Here is a 16,154-nt window from a genome sequence, read left to right on the forward strand (position 1 = left end):
TATTTTCGAATGAATCGCATTTTTCATATCATTTAGCTGGGGGTATGACATATTCAGGTGGGATGGTATTGATTAAAATTAGGGCAGCCAAAATCCCCGTTGCCTAAATTTGTTCTGTGCATCCCTAGCCGCTTTGTTCCCATTGGCAGTAATGCACCAAAAAGTATTTGACAGGTTCCAAATAACAGTGGGGGGGAAAAAAAGAAAAAATATATAAAGATGGGGGAAAAAAGTGTGTTCAAATTTACAAGGCTGCATTTTCAGCCACATGAAGTCACATCCAGTGCATTTTCCTCACACTTTTATTTCCTCACCCAATTTTAACAGTGGTTGGTTACAAAAAAGCAAAGGCAACACAAAATGGTGAACATCCCCCTTGAAATGGAAATGAATGCCGTAATCATTTTCTTCAAGCTTTACCCTCCTCATTACTTCACTCAAGACCCTCCTAATTATTCATGCCAATGTTTGTCTTTCATCAGAGCCAAACACGTAGCTGTAAATCGCCGAATATTTTAGAATCTATATTTTGTTGGATATGTATCAGGCTTCCTTTCGTTGGAGCAATCTTTGGCTCATTGGCTTTTGAAGATGCGGAGCATTTTAAAGCAATCCCTCTGAGAATGAACGGGTGAGATCACATGAGCTTGAGGTGCTTTAGAATGGCAAATCCCGCCCAAAGTGTCATTTCCACTCGGAGACATCCATTTGGTGTGTGAAACGAGTCCCCGGGAGAATCCAATAGCCTTAGAGATTCCTGAAAAGAGCAAAGGGCCTGGGGATCAACTCCGACTCACCTGGATAAGACGGGAATTTTACAAAGCCCTCCAAATACACATACCAAAGTGAGAAGACAGGAGAAAGAAACATGATAGACAACTTAGACAAAAGTGCTGAGCAAACTTAAATGGAAAGGTGCGATTTTTTTTTCAGTTACGGTGCGGCAAAAAACATTGAAGGCTTTTTATTTTTTAATTTCATTTTATGGCCTTAAAAGATATTCCCCTCAACAATATTTACATATGGACGTCATAAACGTTTTCAGAAAAGATAAATTTTTCTATATAATCAATGTCCGCCATCTGTAGTGGCTTATTGAAACTCATAATTATGGTTGATAGGTAGACACTGAAAAAAAATTCTAAATTATCAGAACGATCTCTGCCGGCCAAACATTTTCGCAACAGTTAAAACAGTGAATATAAGCACGAAGGACGAAAGATATAAAGCCTCAATTAACGTAAGTGAGAGCAAAATGGCTGATAATTATTACGCTAGCTCATTAGACTTGTTTTGACACTTGAAGCACTTAAATCACTACGCAGCCATATGCACAAAACGTTACACGTATGCAGATGTTATAACGAGGCAGGCACAGGTTGGGTGTCACTTGTTGGCATGGAAAAATGAAGAAAAAAAAAAAAGTACGATTACTGTTTAGGAAAATAAGCACTGCGGCAATTGAAATCAAAAGTTTTGCTAGCATTCAATGCGTCATTGTCTCCAATGTCTTTTGAAGGTCTCAAGAAGCAAATACGTAAATCAAAGAGTTGACGATTCATTTTGTCCAAACGAAAGGGTTGAGCCGTTCATTTTGTCTAATAACTTCCAAGGGATAAAAATCCTCCGGACGGCCATGAACGTTTAAGCCTCAATGCGGTAAAATACAACATGCTGTAAAATATTAATGCACGTGGTAAAATGATGCTGGTAGTAATACTTTGGATTGCGGCTGTCTGTAAAAGAGGCATATCTGTATTTATTTATAAGCGGGCCGAGTATATGGGGGGGGGGGGCTTTGTTTGAAGCCGTGTTTATGAATATCGACTCGGGCTCCAAGGTAAGTGGTCATAAATCTACGAGAGGATCTTTGCAAAGTTCCCTTGGAGGACATAACTTCAGGTCTAACTGCCGCCTTCCTTCACTTGACTTTTAAACATTTAGATGTAGCCTGGCCAACAGCTTCGAAATTACGATGACTTCCCTTTTGAGTGTCGGCGTTAACCAATCAAAGTTGATGAACTGTGACATTTTGCTAGGTGTGTTTCGTCCTTGATCTGGATTGCTTATGACAATACTACTAAAATGTAAACCGTGTTCCAAGACTATAGTTTAGTAAACAATGTCCTTACACTCTATTAGTCAACAGTTTCAGAAAAAATATGGACTATTTGGCTTCAATCTGCCCTTGTTGCTTTCATACGCAGCTGCAATGAAATGATGCCATAACAATGATGATTTGATGTCCATATTAGATTACAACAGTTTTTGTAGCATGGTGCTTACTTGAATCACCCCAAACCATCAAGGCCAGCTGGAAGAGTTAGTTCCACAGATGACCCTTTTCGTGGATGACTTATTCACACTCCCTTTTTTTTTTTTTTCCAGCAATATCTTTGACATTTCTATTTATTTGTGTTCAAGGCTGTGAACATCAGATCACAGGGGTGATTGCATTTGTAATGCTGCTACAGTTGGTTGACTGGATATGATGGATACACAGGACCGTATCCTCTGGCAAGGATGATCCCATAAGAGCAGAGGGTCCGGGATTACCAGAACCCATTTCTTGAGTTCAATCAAAAGGGTTTCACTGCTTAACTCCAGCTTTTCACTTTGAATGCGTGTGCGTGTGTGTATGGGTGTGTGTGTAAAAAAAATATATATATATATATATATATAATAAAATAAAATATATATAATATATATATATATATATTATATTTATATATATATAATTTTGGGGGGGGAAATATTTTTTAAAAAATTATTGGAATTATGATTAGAAAATGTATTGGAATATATTTATTTAATTTTAATTGGAAATTTCATTGTGCTCGTAGCCCGATTTCTTGTCCATTGAACTACTTTCTCTCCAGTGTCTCTTAACATCCTGTAGGCTAATCCTTAACGCTTCATTGCTTATGTATACCTCTGCTATCTGTCTTGTGCCATTCTGCCCCTGACACTGACTGACACCGGGTATCAGTTCACAGCCGCAGCACACACAGAAAGACGTGCTAAACGAGGATATTGGGAAATGTCACAGTCCACTTAAAGAGCTTCTCGGTGACACTAGAAGTACCTCATGGAGACTGCAATGTGGTAACAGTGTGCTCAGGAGGTGTGATGCAGTTAAGTGATGCTAAATGCCTAATCAGCCTGATGAATTTGGTAAATAAGCAACTCCCAAACATATAGATCAGATTGAAGACCACAAAGAGTGCATTTGAAATCAAAGACCAATGATGGGCAAAATTGAATTAAAAAAGAAAAAAAAAAATCTTAAAATTGATCCTCTGTCTGATAATGATGCTTGTGGATTTTAAGAACAAACTGGAATTGAGAGCATCGTGGTTGATGTGGTTTGATTTTAACCTTGATTTTGAACCTTCTTTTATTGAAGCGGTACATCTGGCGCAGTTGCAGTAGTACTGGCAAGTGTAGGTAAAATGACCACGGACAAAGTGATTACATCATACTTTCCCAAATTAAACAATACCATACTGACTCGAATTGAAGTGAATCGTTCAAATCAAAGCGTCCTTGAATCGATTCGATCCTCCTGCGTTACAAACTGTTTTGAATCGTCTTTTGTGGAGAAATGATAACTGTGTTTAGATTAGAATTCAAATGCATCTAGGATGGTGATCTAGTATATATAGCAACTGAAAAAAAGATACGTAAATAATCTCACTCAAAAGTTCAATAGCAATGCCATTCTAGGTGTCACTTCCTGTTTTGTGACCAAAAATCAAGCAGAGGCAGTATTTACCGCTAGGATACGGCTGTTGTGTTTCCAGGAGACGAGCTGTGTGCTCTTGCCTTCTTTCTTCAGTTAGCTGCAAGGCAGAGCGCGATAAGACACAACGACGACTTCCCCTCATAGCGAGACGCATGCCAAGTCTGACATAATCCAATCCAGTCCATTTTCATCAGCTTTTGTCTCCCGTTTTTTGCTTCTCTTTTGGACTTTCCTTTGCTTCCAACGATAGCTCAAAAATCTGAAATGACACAATTCCTGTCGCACTTGTATAGCGACCAGGGCTGTGATCCAAAACGGCTTTTCTGCGAAAAAAAAAAATCCTTGAAGACCCACACACATTTAAATCTGGCCCTGGGGGCAACAGACTCTAAACCACTGAGATAAAAAGACATCCAGGCCAAAATAGGCAAAAATATATATTTGAAGGGAGGCAATAAAAAGGCATGTCAAACTTGTGGAAAGGAGAAATAAACATAGACCGGCGTGCCCCAAGGAAAGCCTCGGAAAAGCTCCGCGCATATTAAAGGGCCCAGCCTCACATGTGTATACAGACAATGGCAGTAATAACAGGCGAGGCGTCAGGCTTCGGAAAAGACGGTTAAACGGTCATTTGCTCGAGAAACAAAAAAATGGAAGACTAATAAAAGCTGCGCCGTGAGCAGAAGCCTGGCGGAGCTATGAAAATAGCATCCAAATGGTAGAATACTCTGTTGACTGAGAATCCTAAATTGCTGCTGTAGCAATCACAAAACAGATTCTTAAAGTCTGTCATATTTTTTAAAATGATGACAATTCAACTTTTCAATAGCAATAAAAAAAACTCAGCACCACAGCCGCCTCACACGATAATATTTAAAACGCCTTTGTGACAATTCGCTAACAAGCCTGGCACGTCTTCCGCCGAACACTTCTCTGCCTCATTGTGCGTTCTTTGCGCTGATTGCTTGTATGTCACCCAACAAAGAAAAAGAATAGAGAAAAAGGTGGGAGTCTCATAAATAACAACATTGCTACAGGTCTTTTTTGCTCGCATAAATGCACGCCAAGAATGCTTTACGTATACACTTGAAGTGTAATCAGCTTGGTGCAGAAACAAAGAAGGAGCATTTCTCTTATGATGGAGAAGGTAACAAGCTCTCGTGAAGCCATCGATTGTTCTCAAATTGTAGATCTTTGTGAGAATGCTTGTAAAGTGGAGCTAAGTCTCATTATTCTACACTACGACTAACATTGCTTTTGATTTTCTTTCAGCGTCGCTCTTTAACCAGGTAGTGTATTTACAAACACGTGTGGGATTGCATATACGAGGTGTCGCTGTTTCGTTATTCCATCTTACATTGTTTCGAGATACTGGAGGACTCTTCACGACACTTTCCTGCAATCTGGGTTTAGTCGGTACAACACTCAAAGGCTATTTAAGCGTGAACCGTACAAGCTTTTGGAATTACAGAACACGAAGAAAACCGGAGTCCTTAATTTCCTTCCTATATACGTATCAATGCAAATATGCCAGTCGTGATGCAAATTTCAAAAGAAATGTTCTACCGTGTATAAAATGTGATTGAAAAGGTGGCATTGAAACCGAAGCTCGTTACATACGAGAATGTTATAATCACAACAACGGGGCTCGGCTGAAGCGCCGAGAATGAAAGGCGGAATTGGAACGGGCTTAATCAACCAAATTTCAAAGAACTAAACGCGTCTCGTGTAAACTGTTACGAAGCATTCGGCCATTGCTGTTGTCAGTCATGCGCTCAGCTCTGTGGCCCGGTCACGGCCTCAATGTCCCCTCAAAGTACCCCCAATAAATTCAAACTTAATACTCCTAAATGAGATCGCTTACGTTCGACCGTGTCATCCGACACGTTGGCCTTCATTAAGAAATTGCGCTCAAGGAAGTGGCACTGGGTGATCCCTCACCAAGGGGCGGGTGAGGGGCTCGCCTGTCATACAAGTGAACCAAGAGGGTTGAACGCCTCCATTAAAATAAACGGACATAAAAGCATACGAGGCGACCTAACAGTCGACTACTTAAGGCTATTTGTAGCGACTAATCATTTTCTGCTGTCTCCGTGAATAAGAATAAAGCAGATGTCTGTAATATGTGCACATTCCTCTCTCAAGGTTAAACATATCTCTAGTTGAAAATGAAAATTTGGCTTTTATCTATCACAGATAAATTAAAGCTAAGAAAAGATAGGCCCGCTTTAATTTCCTTTAAAAACAGCTTCATTATAATAATGTATTTTGATTAACGATGTTTACTGCAGTGCTGGTAGTGGAAATTGCCTTCCCATAAATTAAACTAATAAAAGTTAGGTGATGAATATATTTTCAAAATAAAAAATAAAAACGCTATGCTGATCATCTCACAATACAAAATCTACATACAGGGAAAAATTAACATTGGTAATTAACCACTTTGGGTAACTAAAAGTAGCCTACAATAACTTGATTATATCTTTCAAATCATCATGGATTACATTTAACGTTCACTCAACTATTTACTGTAAATCAAAAGTGTTGCACTGTGAGAATAGAGAACCTATCAAAAATTTAAAGGCCAATTTAATTACAATATAAATTACACACCGAGAGTCGTCCAATCCTTTTTAAACACGTTACAAAATGTGATTGCAGTAGTTTAATTAATTTACAGGGCGTTTATATTATAAACGTGTATTTCTCCAGTGTAAATAATATAATTACTACACTGCTGTTATTTACAGTTTAATTCATGAAATCATTCTGCACAAAGAGAGAAAGAGTACATGTCAAACTGAGCACAATGCATTCATAGAATTGGCACATGTTGGCACAGCAGGACATTCCCGCTATTAAATTAATAATCTGGACTATTACAGTATATCGACGCATTTGGACAACAAGTACGTTGTGATTTTACACACGTACAAAAAGGTGACAAAATGCTCCCTCTGATTTCCTCTATTAATTTGGGATTGGATCAAAGTATAATACGTACCTACTGTGATAATTCATTGTTAATTTCAAATGTGCTCTGCCTGGCTCTTGTATTCAGAGCAAAAGGCTGCGTTCCCTCAAGGTAAATTGACTATCTCGCCAAATAAAAAGAGGCAGCAAAACGGAGAAGCTTTGTGGGACAAGTCTAACATTCTAACATCTCTGTGTTTCATCTAAATCACTGACAACAAAATAGCCTCTAGCATGATTTTGCTCGCTCGCTCTCTCTTTCTCTCTTCCTTCCTCAAAGTTCACTATGACATCTGGCATGGGCTCTGAAAACCATGACAACAGACACCACGACTGCAAATCCCACGGCAGGATACAACTGTAGCGGCAACAAGAAAGGTGAAGGCAGACGGCGTGCTAATAGGGTAGAATGTACAAATGCAAAGATCAGAAATTACAACTCCTGATAACAAGTGAATTACGGTCAGCAACGGTCACGGACCACTGCCGTTTCGGTAGAATGAAGTGCTAATATTATTGTGATGACTCATTTAAAGAAGGGCGTTCATGCATCTTGATAGATAGGGAGGCTAAAACTAAAGCGTGACGTAAATCCGTCCAGACATTCATTTTACGAAGCGCTTAGTCCTCACGAGGTGTGCTTGAGGTGGGGGACACCTGGAACTGGTTGCCAGCCAATGGCAAGGCACATGTAGACAAATTCTAGGAGGAAACTGGGAGAACGTGTAAACTCCACACAGGAAGGCCAGAGCCTGGAATCAAACCTACGACCTCTACACTGCGAAGCAGATGTGACAACCAGTCAACCGCCCGAGTGAGAGGGCAAATTTATCTGGGAAACCTCGGTGGGCTTTATACGGTGGAGTCGGCCACCTACTTTTCCCAATTGGCCAGAAATTATAATCTTAATAGACGTTCATGAAGATTCATTATTTCACTTTTTTTTTTTCTCATCTCGGTCAAGACCCCTCTCCATTCACTTTTTATCTCTGAGACACATTTTTGTTCAGGGAGGGAAAAGATAGATTGACAATTCAAGGGAAGTCATTTTTGCTTGATGTCCCTGACAGCTTAGCATGTAATTACTGTCACACCAGCACAATAGCAGCACTTGAAAAAGTGCAAGGACAATCAATTTAACTTTTCAGGATGGCAACTTAAGACTAAATACATAAACTTTTTTTTTAAATGCCAAAGAGTGAAGGTTGTTGAACTGTGCGTATCTAATAGTATGTGGCTTTTGGGAGTTTTCTTCCCATTATCACACTAAGACTTTGAAATGGACTGTAGAGCAGCACCCTCTTGCGGATCTCAAGTGAAATGCAGCCTACATTCAAGATTGCAGCTTTTAAGCCTGCATCGTTTTCTAAATGTTCTCCTTCCCTCTTGTCCAGAATGCCCACTAGATTTATTTTTATGTATTTCTCCTCCGACTAGCAAGTCAAAGATTTTAGTCAAATATTTAGATGTTCCATTCCAGCCCTGGATTAAATAAATAAATACAAAATAAGTGAGTAAGTGAGTAAGTAAGTAAGTAAATAAATAAATAAATAAATAAATAAATAAATAAATAAATAAAGCTCATTGCTGAGGTGATGGGCGGAGGAGGAGGCAAAAAAGGGGGTCTGACGAAAATGTATGCACCGCCATAGAGTGGCTATACATATGCATATGGGTGGAGAAGGATTACACAGAAGGATGAGCAGAGACACTGAGAGGGTTTAAAAAGAGGGTGAGCGCTTGAAACACAATGAAGCATTTATGTTTACCAACCGAGGGGATGGGTGGAGGAAGTCAAAAAGGGGGAAGGCGGCGAGAATAGGGCTTGAATGTATTTAGTACATCATTTGGTCTCCTGTACTAAAGAGAGTGACCTCTAGTTAGGGCCTCGGGGTGAGGAATGCGGAGTAGTTAGTGTGGCCTCGTCTTCCCTTCTGGGAACGACACTGCACCAAATAGGCTAGACGAACCCGGGCATTAATATCCACACCCCCCCCCTCACCTCCTCCTTGACAATATCCCATTAAGTATGTACGGCCCTGTATATTATACACCTTGAACTAGAAACAATTGCAGCCTTTCTTTCAGCCCCTTCAGCACTTGAACCGCTGCCAAGAAATGCAGGGAGCAAATTTTATGATAGTGTATGTATTTTTGTGTTCTATGGGCAAAAAATAATAATAATAATAATCCCCCACACACAATAGCAAAGTCCACCCCTGTTCTTTATATAATGGCTTACATTGTGACACTTACTGTACCTGTTTGCCTTTTATTCTGTTGTTTTCCCCTCTATCGCTCCTTTCCAGCCACGTCTATCATCTATAATTACAATTCACACTGATTCGGGCCCACCCCTCTAAACCCGGCCTACAGTGGAAAATAAGAAAGCCGCTTGTAAGGTGCGAGAGGAGAACTTGACACAAGGGAGGGAGTAGAGGGACGGGGGAAAAAAGAAAAAAAAAAACTAAACACAAGCTGTGGCTGTGGGGTAACAGCATCAGCACAGCATTATTATGTTTCTAAATGGGAAGCGTGTCTCATGACGCGAGTCCCTGTCCAGGTATTGATTGCTCCTGTGGCTGCAACACTAACAGCCGTGGAGAAGCATTGAACTTTAAAGCAAATAGTCCTTCTCCCCCACTCAGTCTCCGCTCACAAGCAATCAATACAGGTCGGCCCAGCATGGATAACACCTCTATCTTGAATAATGGCCTTCTTCCAATACCCGCTGACCAGGTAGGGAGACACGGACAAGCTGTGAGGCCGCCCAAGATAGATCAAATATGAGATCAAAACACAAAGAACAAGGCTCGCTATACCGAATAACAGTAATCCTATTTTAATCTCACGTTATGTCGTCTAAACGGTGTCATGTAAAAAAAGGCAAGCTCGCAGTTTTTCATATTGGAAAGATCAAATTCATCAAGTCGCACGGTGGCAGTAATAGAAAGATTAGGAGTGAGCGGAGAAAATGATTATGAGCTATTACGAGCAGCTCGGAGAGCAGTAAAAACCCACTGGTGCTTGGACCGTCCTGCCTTTGCTCTTAAAAGTGTCTTCCATATACATGCAGGCATAATACTCGGAGGTGGGCTGCTCATCTGTTTGATTCCCATTAGCCCGACATTAGCCGCTACGACCCTAATGTTATCCACTCCATTACTCTGCTGCGAGAATAGTGGAGGGGATGATGCTTTTAGAAAAGAGGAAGGCCGCAGAGGTTCAGCATGGTTGGGCAGAGCTGGAGTGTGAACGCAGAAACGCCCATCGCCTATTCTGGATCACACAGGGACCTCGTGGGACATACGCAGCCTGTATTCATATCGGGTCGGTCCAACACACCCAAAAACATGATAGGAAACATTGTCATCGTGTCGGTCGGGGGGCGGTGAAACTTCATTTACAGTAATTAGCATCTATAATTCACACATGCAAGATTTCTTCATTCTAAATTTTTACACCTTTCATTTGTGGCATTGGAATAAATCATCTTTACTAAAATGCCATTCACACAAAATAGCAACTGTTGTTTTTCTGTAAACTTGACACATCAGACGATTTTAATAATAGTAGCGATGGCTTGGTCTTTGAGCTGAAGTCAATTAAGCTAGTATTCGCGCTAGACCTGATGTTCCCACCCTACTCGTCTGTTGACATGGCCCAGAGAAAAGATGGAGTCCAGGAGGTTCAGCATGGATGGGCAGAGCTCAAGTGTGAACGGAGGAAACGCCCATTTGCCCATTCGACTTGTCCCCAAATCCCTTCGGAGACCTCAAAACGGGCACATGCCTCTCTATTGTCAAAAACAAACCGAGTGAGGAGTCGGAGTATTTTCGCCCTCTCGCCAATTAGCCGTCACGCGACTCCAGGATCAAATGATATCAATTTCACGTGACTCATTTTTACATATACGCAATCATGTCCTTCACCCATAAATTAAAACGGATAATGTTTACGTAACTGCTCCAACATGTGCACACGGTATGCTAAGGTTGTTGTTCCTCAGCACTCCCTTCCTGTTTTTCCTAGTCATTCCCAATGTCATTAGATCCAATTGCGCTAATTGCTACGAAAAGTGGGCCCTAGTTTTGACAGCAGTGAACTGCGCGTACGTGGCAAACAAGTGGTACTGTCCTACAGTTGAACCCGGCAACGTCTCACCTTTCATCCCGTGACCCCATTATTTCTCCTCCCATCGTAACCTCACTAAGCAGAAGACGGTTGATTGCCCGGGCCCTCAGATGGCTCTCCCTTCTCATAATGTTATCTTAAGAAATGTGGAAACAATTGAAGCTCCATTTGAGTTTGGCAGCTAAAATGACTACCACATTGGCATCCTCCACGTGCGTATGTGTGCGTGGCGGCGTTCGTGCGGTGAGGTGGCTCCCGAGAGATTCAACTGAGGGATTTCAGGGGTTCTGTGATCCAGTGCCTCTCATCATGGCAAATTGACCATGTGCACTTGATAGCCAGTTGAGTAATCTCCTGACACGTCGGCTTGAACACACAAGTCCGCAATCACAGAAAGAAAAATAACTTTGCGGAAGAAAAGTCATAAATAACCGTGGCAGCGAGGGAGACTCGCTCTCTCCTTGCCCTTTGAACCCGGTTGAGAAAACAGTCAATAAGAGAGGAACCGCATGATTTTCGCCCGAGTTGTGAGGTTGTAATCATTAGCGGAACCATTATATCCCCTTAAGTGCTGTGATAACTGTGAATGTTCAATATGGCGAAGAAAAACAAATCATTTGCGGCTCAAGGCAACATTCAAGGTAAAATAATACCGCTGTTACCCGACAGGAAGTGACCCAATCTTACAAACAACAATATATTATTGAAAGAAAACGACATAATAAATCCATAAAATTACCACGAAAGAATATTTACTTAAGAAATGTTCAAACATATTTATTGGTATAATCTAGGACGAATTCTGATGAAAATAGCGTTTTATTTTTACTTGAGCAGGTGGGTGATGCGCAAGTCCATGCCCCATGGCATTATAATAATAATTTAAAAAAAAAAGAAATCACGCACTGCTGACATATTAAAACCATAAAATTACAAATACACATTTACTCTATTTTGGAACGTATTGATCTAATGGAGGCCAAATGCTAAAAAAAAATGTTTTTATAGTGAGTACCTGTGAGCTTTAAGAAAAAAAAATGTCTACGTTTATAGCATTTAGCCTACGAGTCCTTTCAATTGAACTTGCAAATTCGTATCACGAGTACGTTCACACAAATATTTTTTTTACCCTTTGGCAGTTCCAGGCTTTCGTGTGGAATCAACTAAAACAACAAACCATATGAACAGTGTAAACAATTCTTGTTGATGTTAGCAAGAGATGATTAAGGTTGGACAACGGCAGAGTGGACACCAAAACTCTGTCACCACAAGGCATCAGATCGAGCTCTCCAAATTGAAAAATTCTTCTGGCATCATACTGGTGTGCCGCAACATATGTATGGTTCTGACTCATGACCCAGCCAGAGGCCTGTCTGGGAACGTAATTGTGCGCATGAAGCAGGATGTACTCACAAGAGAGGTTGGAAGGAGCAGAGAGAAGAGGGGTAAGAGAGTAGTGGTGGGGGCGAGGGGAGTTGAAGGGTTTAGGGAGGGGGGGGAATGTGGTCATCAATTGCTGGCAGCAGATTCAGGGAGAAGATTATTGGATGCTAACCCAGTGGCAGATGTCTGATGAGTATCTATTAACCTGCTTCTTACATCTCGGCGGCCATATTACTGATGAATTCAGACCGGGAGGCCTTGTAGCGCCCAATAGGAGGGGTTGCTAATCCCTTTCTACGAAAGAGCTGCCAGCGACCTCAGGACCTGATTGGCTGTATTTGTACTGCACTGGCACAGCAAGCTCGGGAAGGATGTAACCCAGGCAATACGAGTCAGCTCCTGCTGGGTTCGCTCCGTTGCTCCTCTATCATCATATCACTCCTTTTTCATCCCCTTTTCACCTTCCCCACCTATCTCATTCAGGTGTTATGTCTATCAGACCACCCATTGGTCTATTTACTTGTCAATCCACTTAACCTTTCAGATGTCCTTGCCTCTTTCACTCAGTCGATAATATCCTATTCTCTGTCGACACGGGTGCCCAAGGTCTTGGAGGCTTGAGTACGTTGATGGCCAAAATGCAAACAGGCTTGATCTTAATGGCACAAGAAAGCCATGTATGAGGTTTGAGATACTTGACCACAGGTGGTTGAGAATGAATTAGCATTTCAGCACGCATAGCCTAAAAACGGACTGGTTTAAGGTTGTGTTGACGTCGGATGGAGTGAAAAAGCAAAGGGAGAGAGAGAGCGAGAGATCAAGGTCTTTGTTCCACATCTGTTCCTTCATTAAAGGCAGATGGGTCCGGCTTGGCCAATGACTCATGAGCAACGATGGAAGCTCCATCCTGAGCCCAATCAGTCTTGGTGGTGGTGGTGGTGGTGGTGGGGGGTGACGTAACGGACCTGCCTTGGCCTCTTGTGGCCTTGAAAGCACAGCCGAACAGCATGATCCTGCATAGCGGAGCATCAGGTGGCTGTCAACACCTGATCAAGGGATACAATGGACCCCATGATGAGGAAGATTGCGGAGGTCCACAGAACGAACACAAAAACAACCTGTAGGAAGGGGGACCGACACAAAAATTTGAAATTTTGGCGCCATCACGTTGCATCTTGGTTCCGCTGCCAGTGGGACACCATTGCTTTTTAATCATTAACAAATAGTTTAAAAAGATGAATGGTAATAAATCTTGCTGGCAATATCTCGGTTTTCAAAAAGTGAAGACAATTTGTCATTTTAATAATGACACAAAGTCAAAGCAAAATTTGTCTTCGCCGGCCACATAAAATGACCTGGCGGGCCGGGCCGTATCTGGCCACCGAACCTTGTGTTTGACACGTATCACCTAGCGGAAGCGAAAACAAAGAAATCCAATGTTTTGGGAGGTAGTAACAGATAAGGCAGCAAAGCGAGGCCTGGATACCCGACTCGGTTGAGAGACCGTCAATTTGCGGGACTTGAGTCCGAGTTTGAAGATAAAGTCTAGTGACTGTATGGTGACCCGTGAGCTTGTCTCAGTGGATGTAATGAGGTCAGATTACAGGCGAGTCCGCAGACTGGCTGTAAAAGGTTTGCCCGTAATCCCGCAATCATTAAAGGAATGCTTTGTTAGAAGAGGATGGAGGAAAGGGGAAAAAGACAGAGAAGGTGAAGAGGTAGGGGGAGACTAGAAGAGGTGGGGGGGGGGTGAACTCAATAACACTTGATTCGATATGAAAAGCCTCTTGTTGCCACCCAGGAGAAGCCGGGCTAGGAAGGATGTGAGTGAAGCCGGCCGAGATACTCCAACAAACAGGAACAAGACGTGCCTTGTTCCGGGTTTAAGGAGCAAACAGATTAAGATGAATTGATGCAAGCTTAGTGACTTTGGAGAATGGGGCCGAGGGGGGAAAAAAAAAAAAAACGCCCACGGATCAATAAGGCTTAGAAAGCAAGCAACCAAAGCCAGATTCACCTCTCACATTCAGTGAGGGGAACACTCGACGGAAAAAAAGGTTTGCTTCTCTTTTTTGTGTATGTTTGTCAAGGTCAAGATTATTTCATTTTACATATGAATGTTTCATTAAGAATTTGGTTGAGTGTGTACAGGTTGATGAATTGGAAATTAGAGAAATGGACGCAACAAAGTGAACACATGAAGATCATGCCAAGTCATATTGGGTTGTAAAGCGCACACAAGCATGTCCCACAGTGAAGTGTGACAGATCCACGCCTAAGCCAGCCTGGCGCGGCCTGTGCCCCGATGTTTGCACAGATCAGAGAAAATCATTTAGGTTAACATGGTATTTATACAGCAAAGCTCGGATCTGATACTGTTATTCTCGTCTCCAGACCGAGATCTCAGGGCTCCTGACAGAAGCTATTTTCTAGAGCTAATTCCTCAAGAGGTCTTGTGGCAATGAAAATGAGCATGCGGCGAGCTCATGCATTGGATTACACAAACATATGAGACAGGGGTCCTACCGTGATACAACAGATATCTACTGTGTCAATATTAGCACATTTGACAAGAATGTAAAAACAAAAAAAAGTCTCCGTGTGCTGAATTCATGATATGAATTCAGAAATATACTTATTCAAGTCAGCTGACTTACTTTAAATTTAAATTTCATTCATATGACGCTCGTGGCGATTAAGTACTTTGGAAGATGAATAAATAATACAAAGAAACATGTTTCACTCCATTTCATAACATGCTGACCTCCAAATATTATCTTTTACGGACCTGAAGATTTTTCTAATAAACAGAAGCTGACCCCTGCGAGCATTTAATTATTTCTGCGGCGATCCTTGCTGAAAATGTATGAATGAATTTATTTTCAATTTCAAAATAATTAGCAGCTTGCCTTAAATTACACCGTGCCTCATAATATTAGCAGTGTAGAAGTTTCGGCTAGACAAAAATCGGCAAATTGTGTATTTGTTGTATTGTGTATCGTTTCGGTGACCCCAATGTCATTAGCCCTTCCAGACATGTTCTGTAAACTGCAGCATGCCTGGTGGAAAAAATGTGCAGAGAAATAGACTGAGAGAGAGAGAGGGCGAGAGTGAAAAGGGAAAGAAGGCTGCGGGGCCAATTACGGAGCAGCGAAAACAAAGGGCCATATTTCAATGATTCCTCCAGCTGTGCTGTTTATGAGCTGTGTGCTTAGTCGCTCTGTGACCTTCACCTCCACACTTGGCCTCTCTGAGGGAAAACAAGCTAAATGTTCAATCTTTCATTTCCCCTTGTTTTGCCACAATTCCCTCTTTTTTTTTTTTTATTGAAAACATCTGATTTGGGTCCTCCTTTACCATTTATAAGATTAATATTTGTGATTGGACATCTGTGACCTTGGCATGGTATCACATGTGCTAAACGGCCTCATATGTAAAAGTAAAAAAAAAAAAAATGGCAGATTGTTCCCAGGCTTAATAGTGAGGTATATGTCATATGTAACCCTTATAACCCTCCTGTCAGTCAGTACCTCCTGTCGACACCTACACGCACATGCACACCTATTATGGAGCTCATAAGCAGAGTCTGAATATCAGTCACCGTGGCCCGGTGACAGGTCTAACCTTCCCAAGCGGCAGGAGACGTCGTCTTCACGGCGCTCCTATTGACCGGAGCAATAAGCCATCCTATATGGTGAATTAAAAGTCATTTTCCACATGCTAGCTCAGCACGATCAATTGTTCATGCAAGCTCCTGCTGACCATGAAGAGCGTGGGAGGCCAAAACGACCCTCGTGTAGTCCAAAAGCCAAATTACGACGCTTGCACGGTTTACATCGTTTAAAAGCCTTCCTCCGAGGTAAGAGGAGCGTTTTCTTTCCCCACCTACGATATAAAAGGTGCGGTCATTATCACAGTC

General features: G+C 41.7%; 1 long non-coding RNA gene across 2 annotated transcripts in view; it reads right to left on the reverse strand.

The window, feature by feature from the left end:
• LOC147058589 (uncharacterized) overlaps positions 1-16,154 on the reverse strand; it is a 128,538-nt gene that overhangs the window by 50,942 nt on the left and 61,442 nt on the right. The window contains exon 4 of one of the 2 annotated variants that reach the window (XR_015065864.1): positions 356-757. The exons of the other annotated variant lie outside the window; for it this stretch is intronic. This is a non-coding gene — a long non-coding RNA (uncharacterized LOC147058589). Of the gene's footprint in view, positions 1-355; positions 758-16,154 lie in introns of those variants that run through there. 2 annotated transcript variants of the gene reach the window in all.

This window comes from Syngnathus leptorhynchus, chromosome 4 (assembly GCF_054491065.1).
Source record: "Syngnathus leptorhynchus isolate UIUO chromosome 4, UIUO_Slep, whole genome shotgun sequence".
Classification (NCBI taxonomy): domain Eukaryota; kingdom Metazoa; phylum Chordata; class Actinopteri; order Syngnathiformes; family Syngnathidae; genus Syngnathus; species Syngnathus leptorhynchus.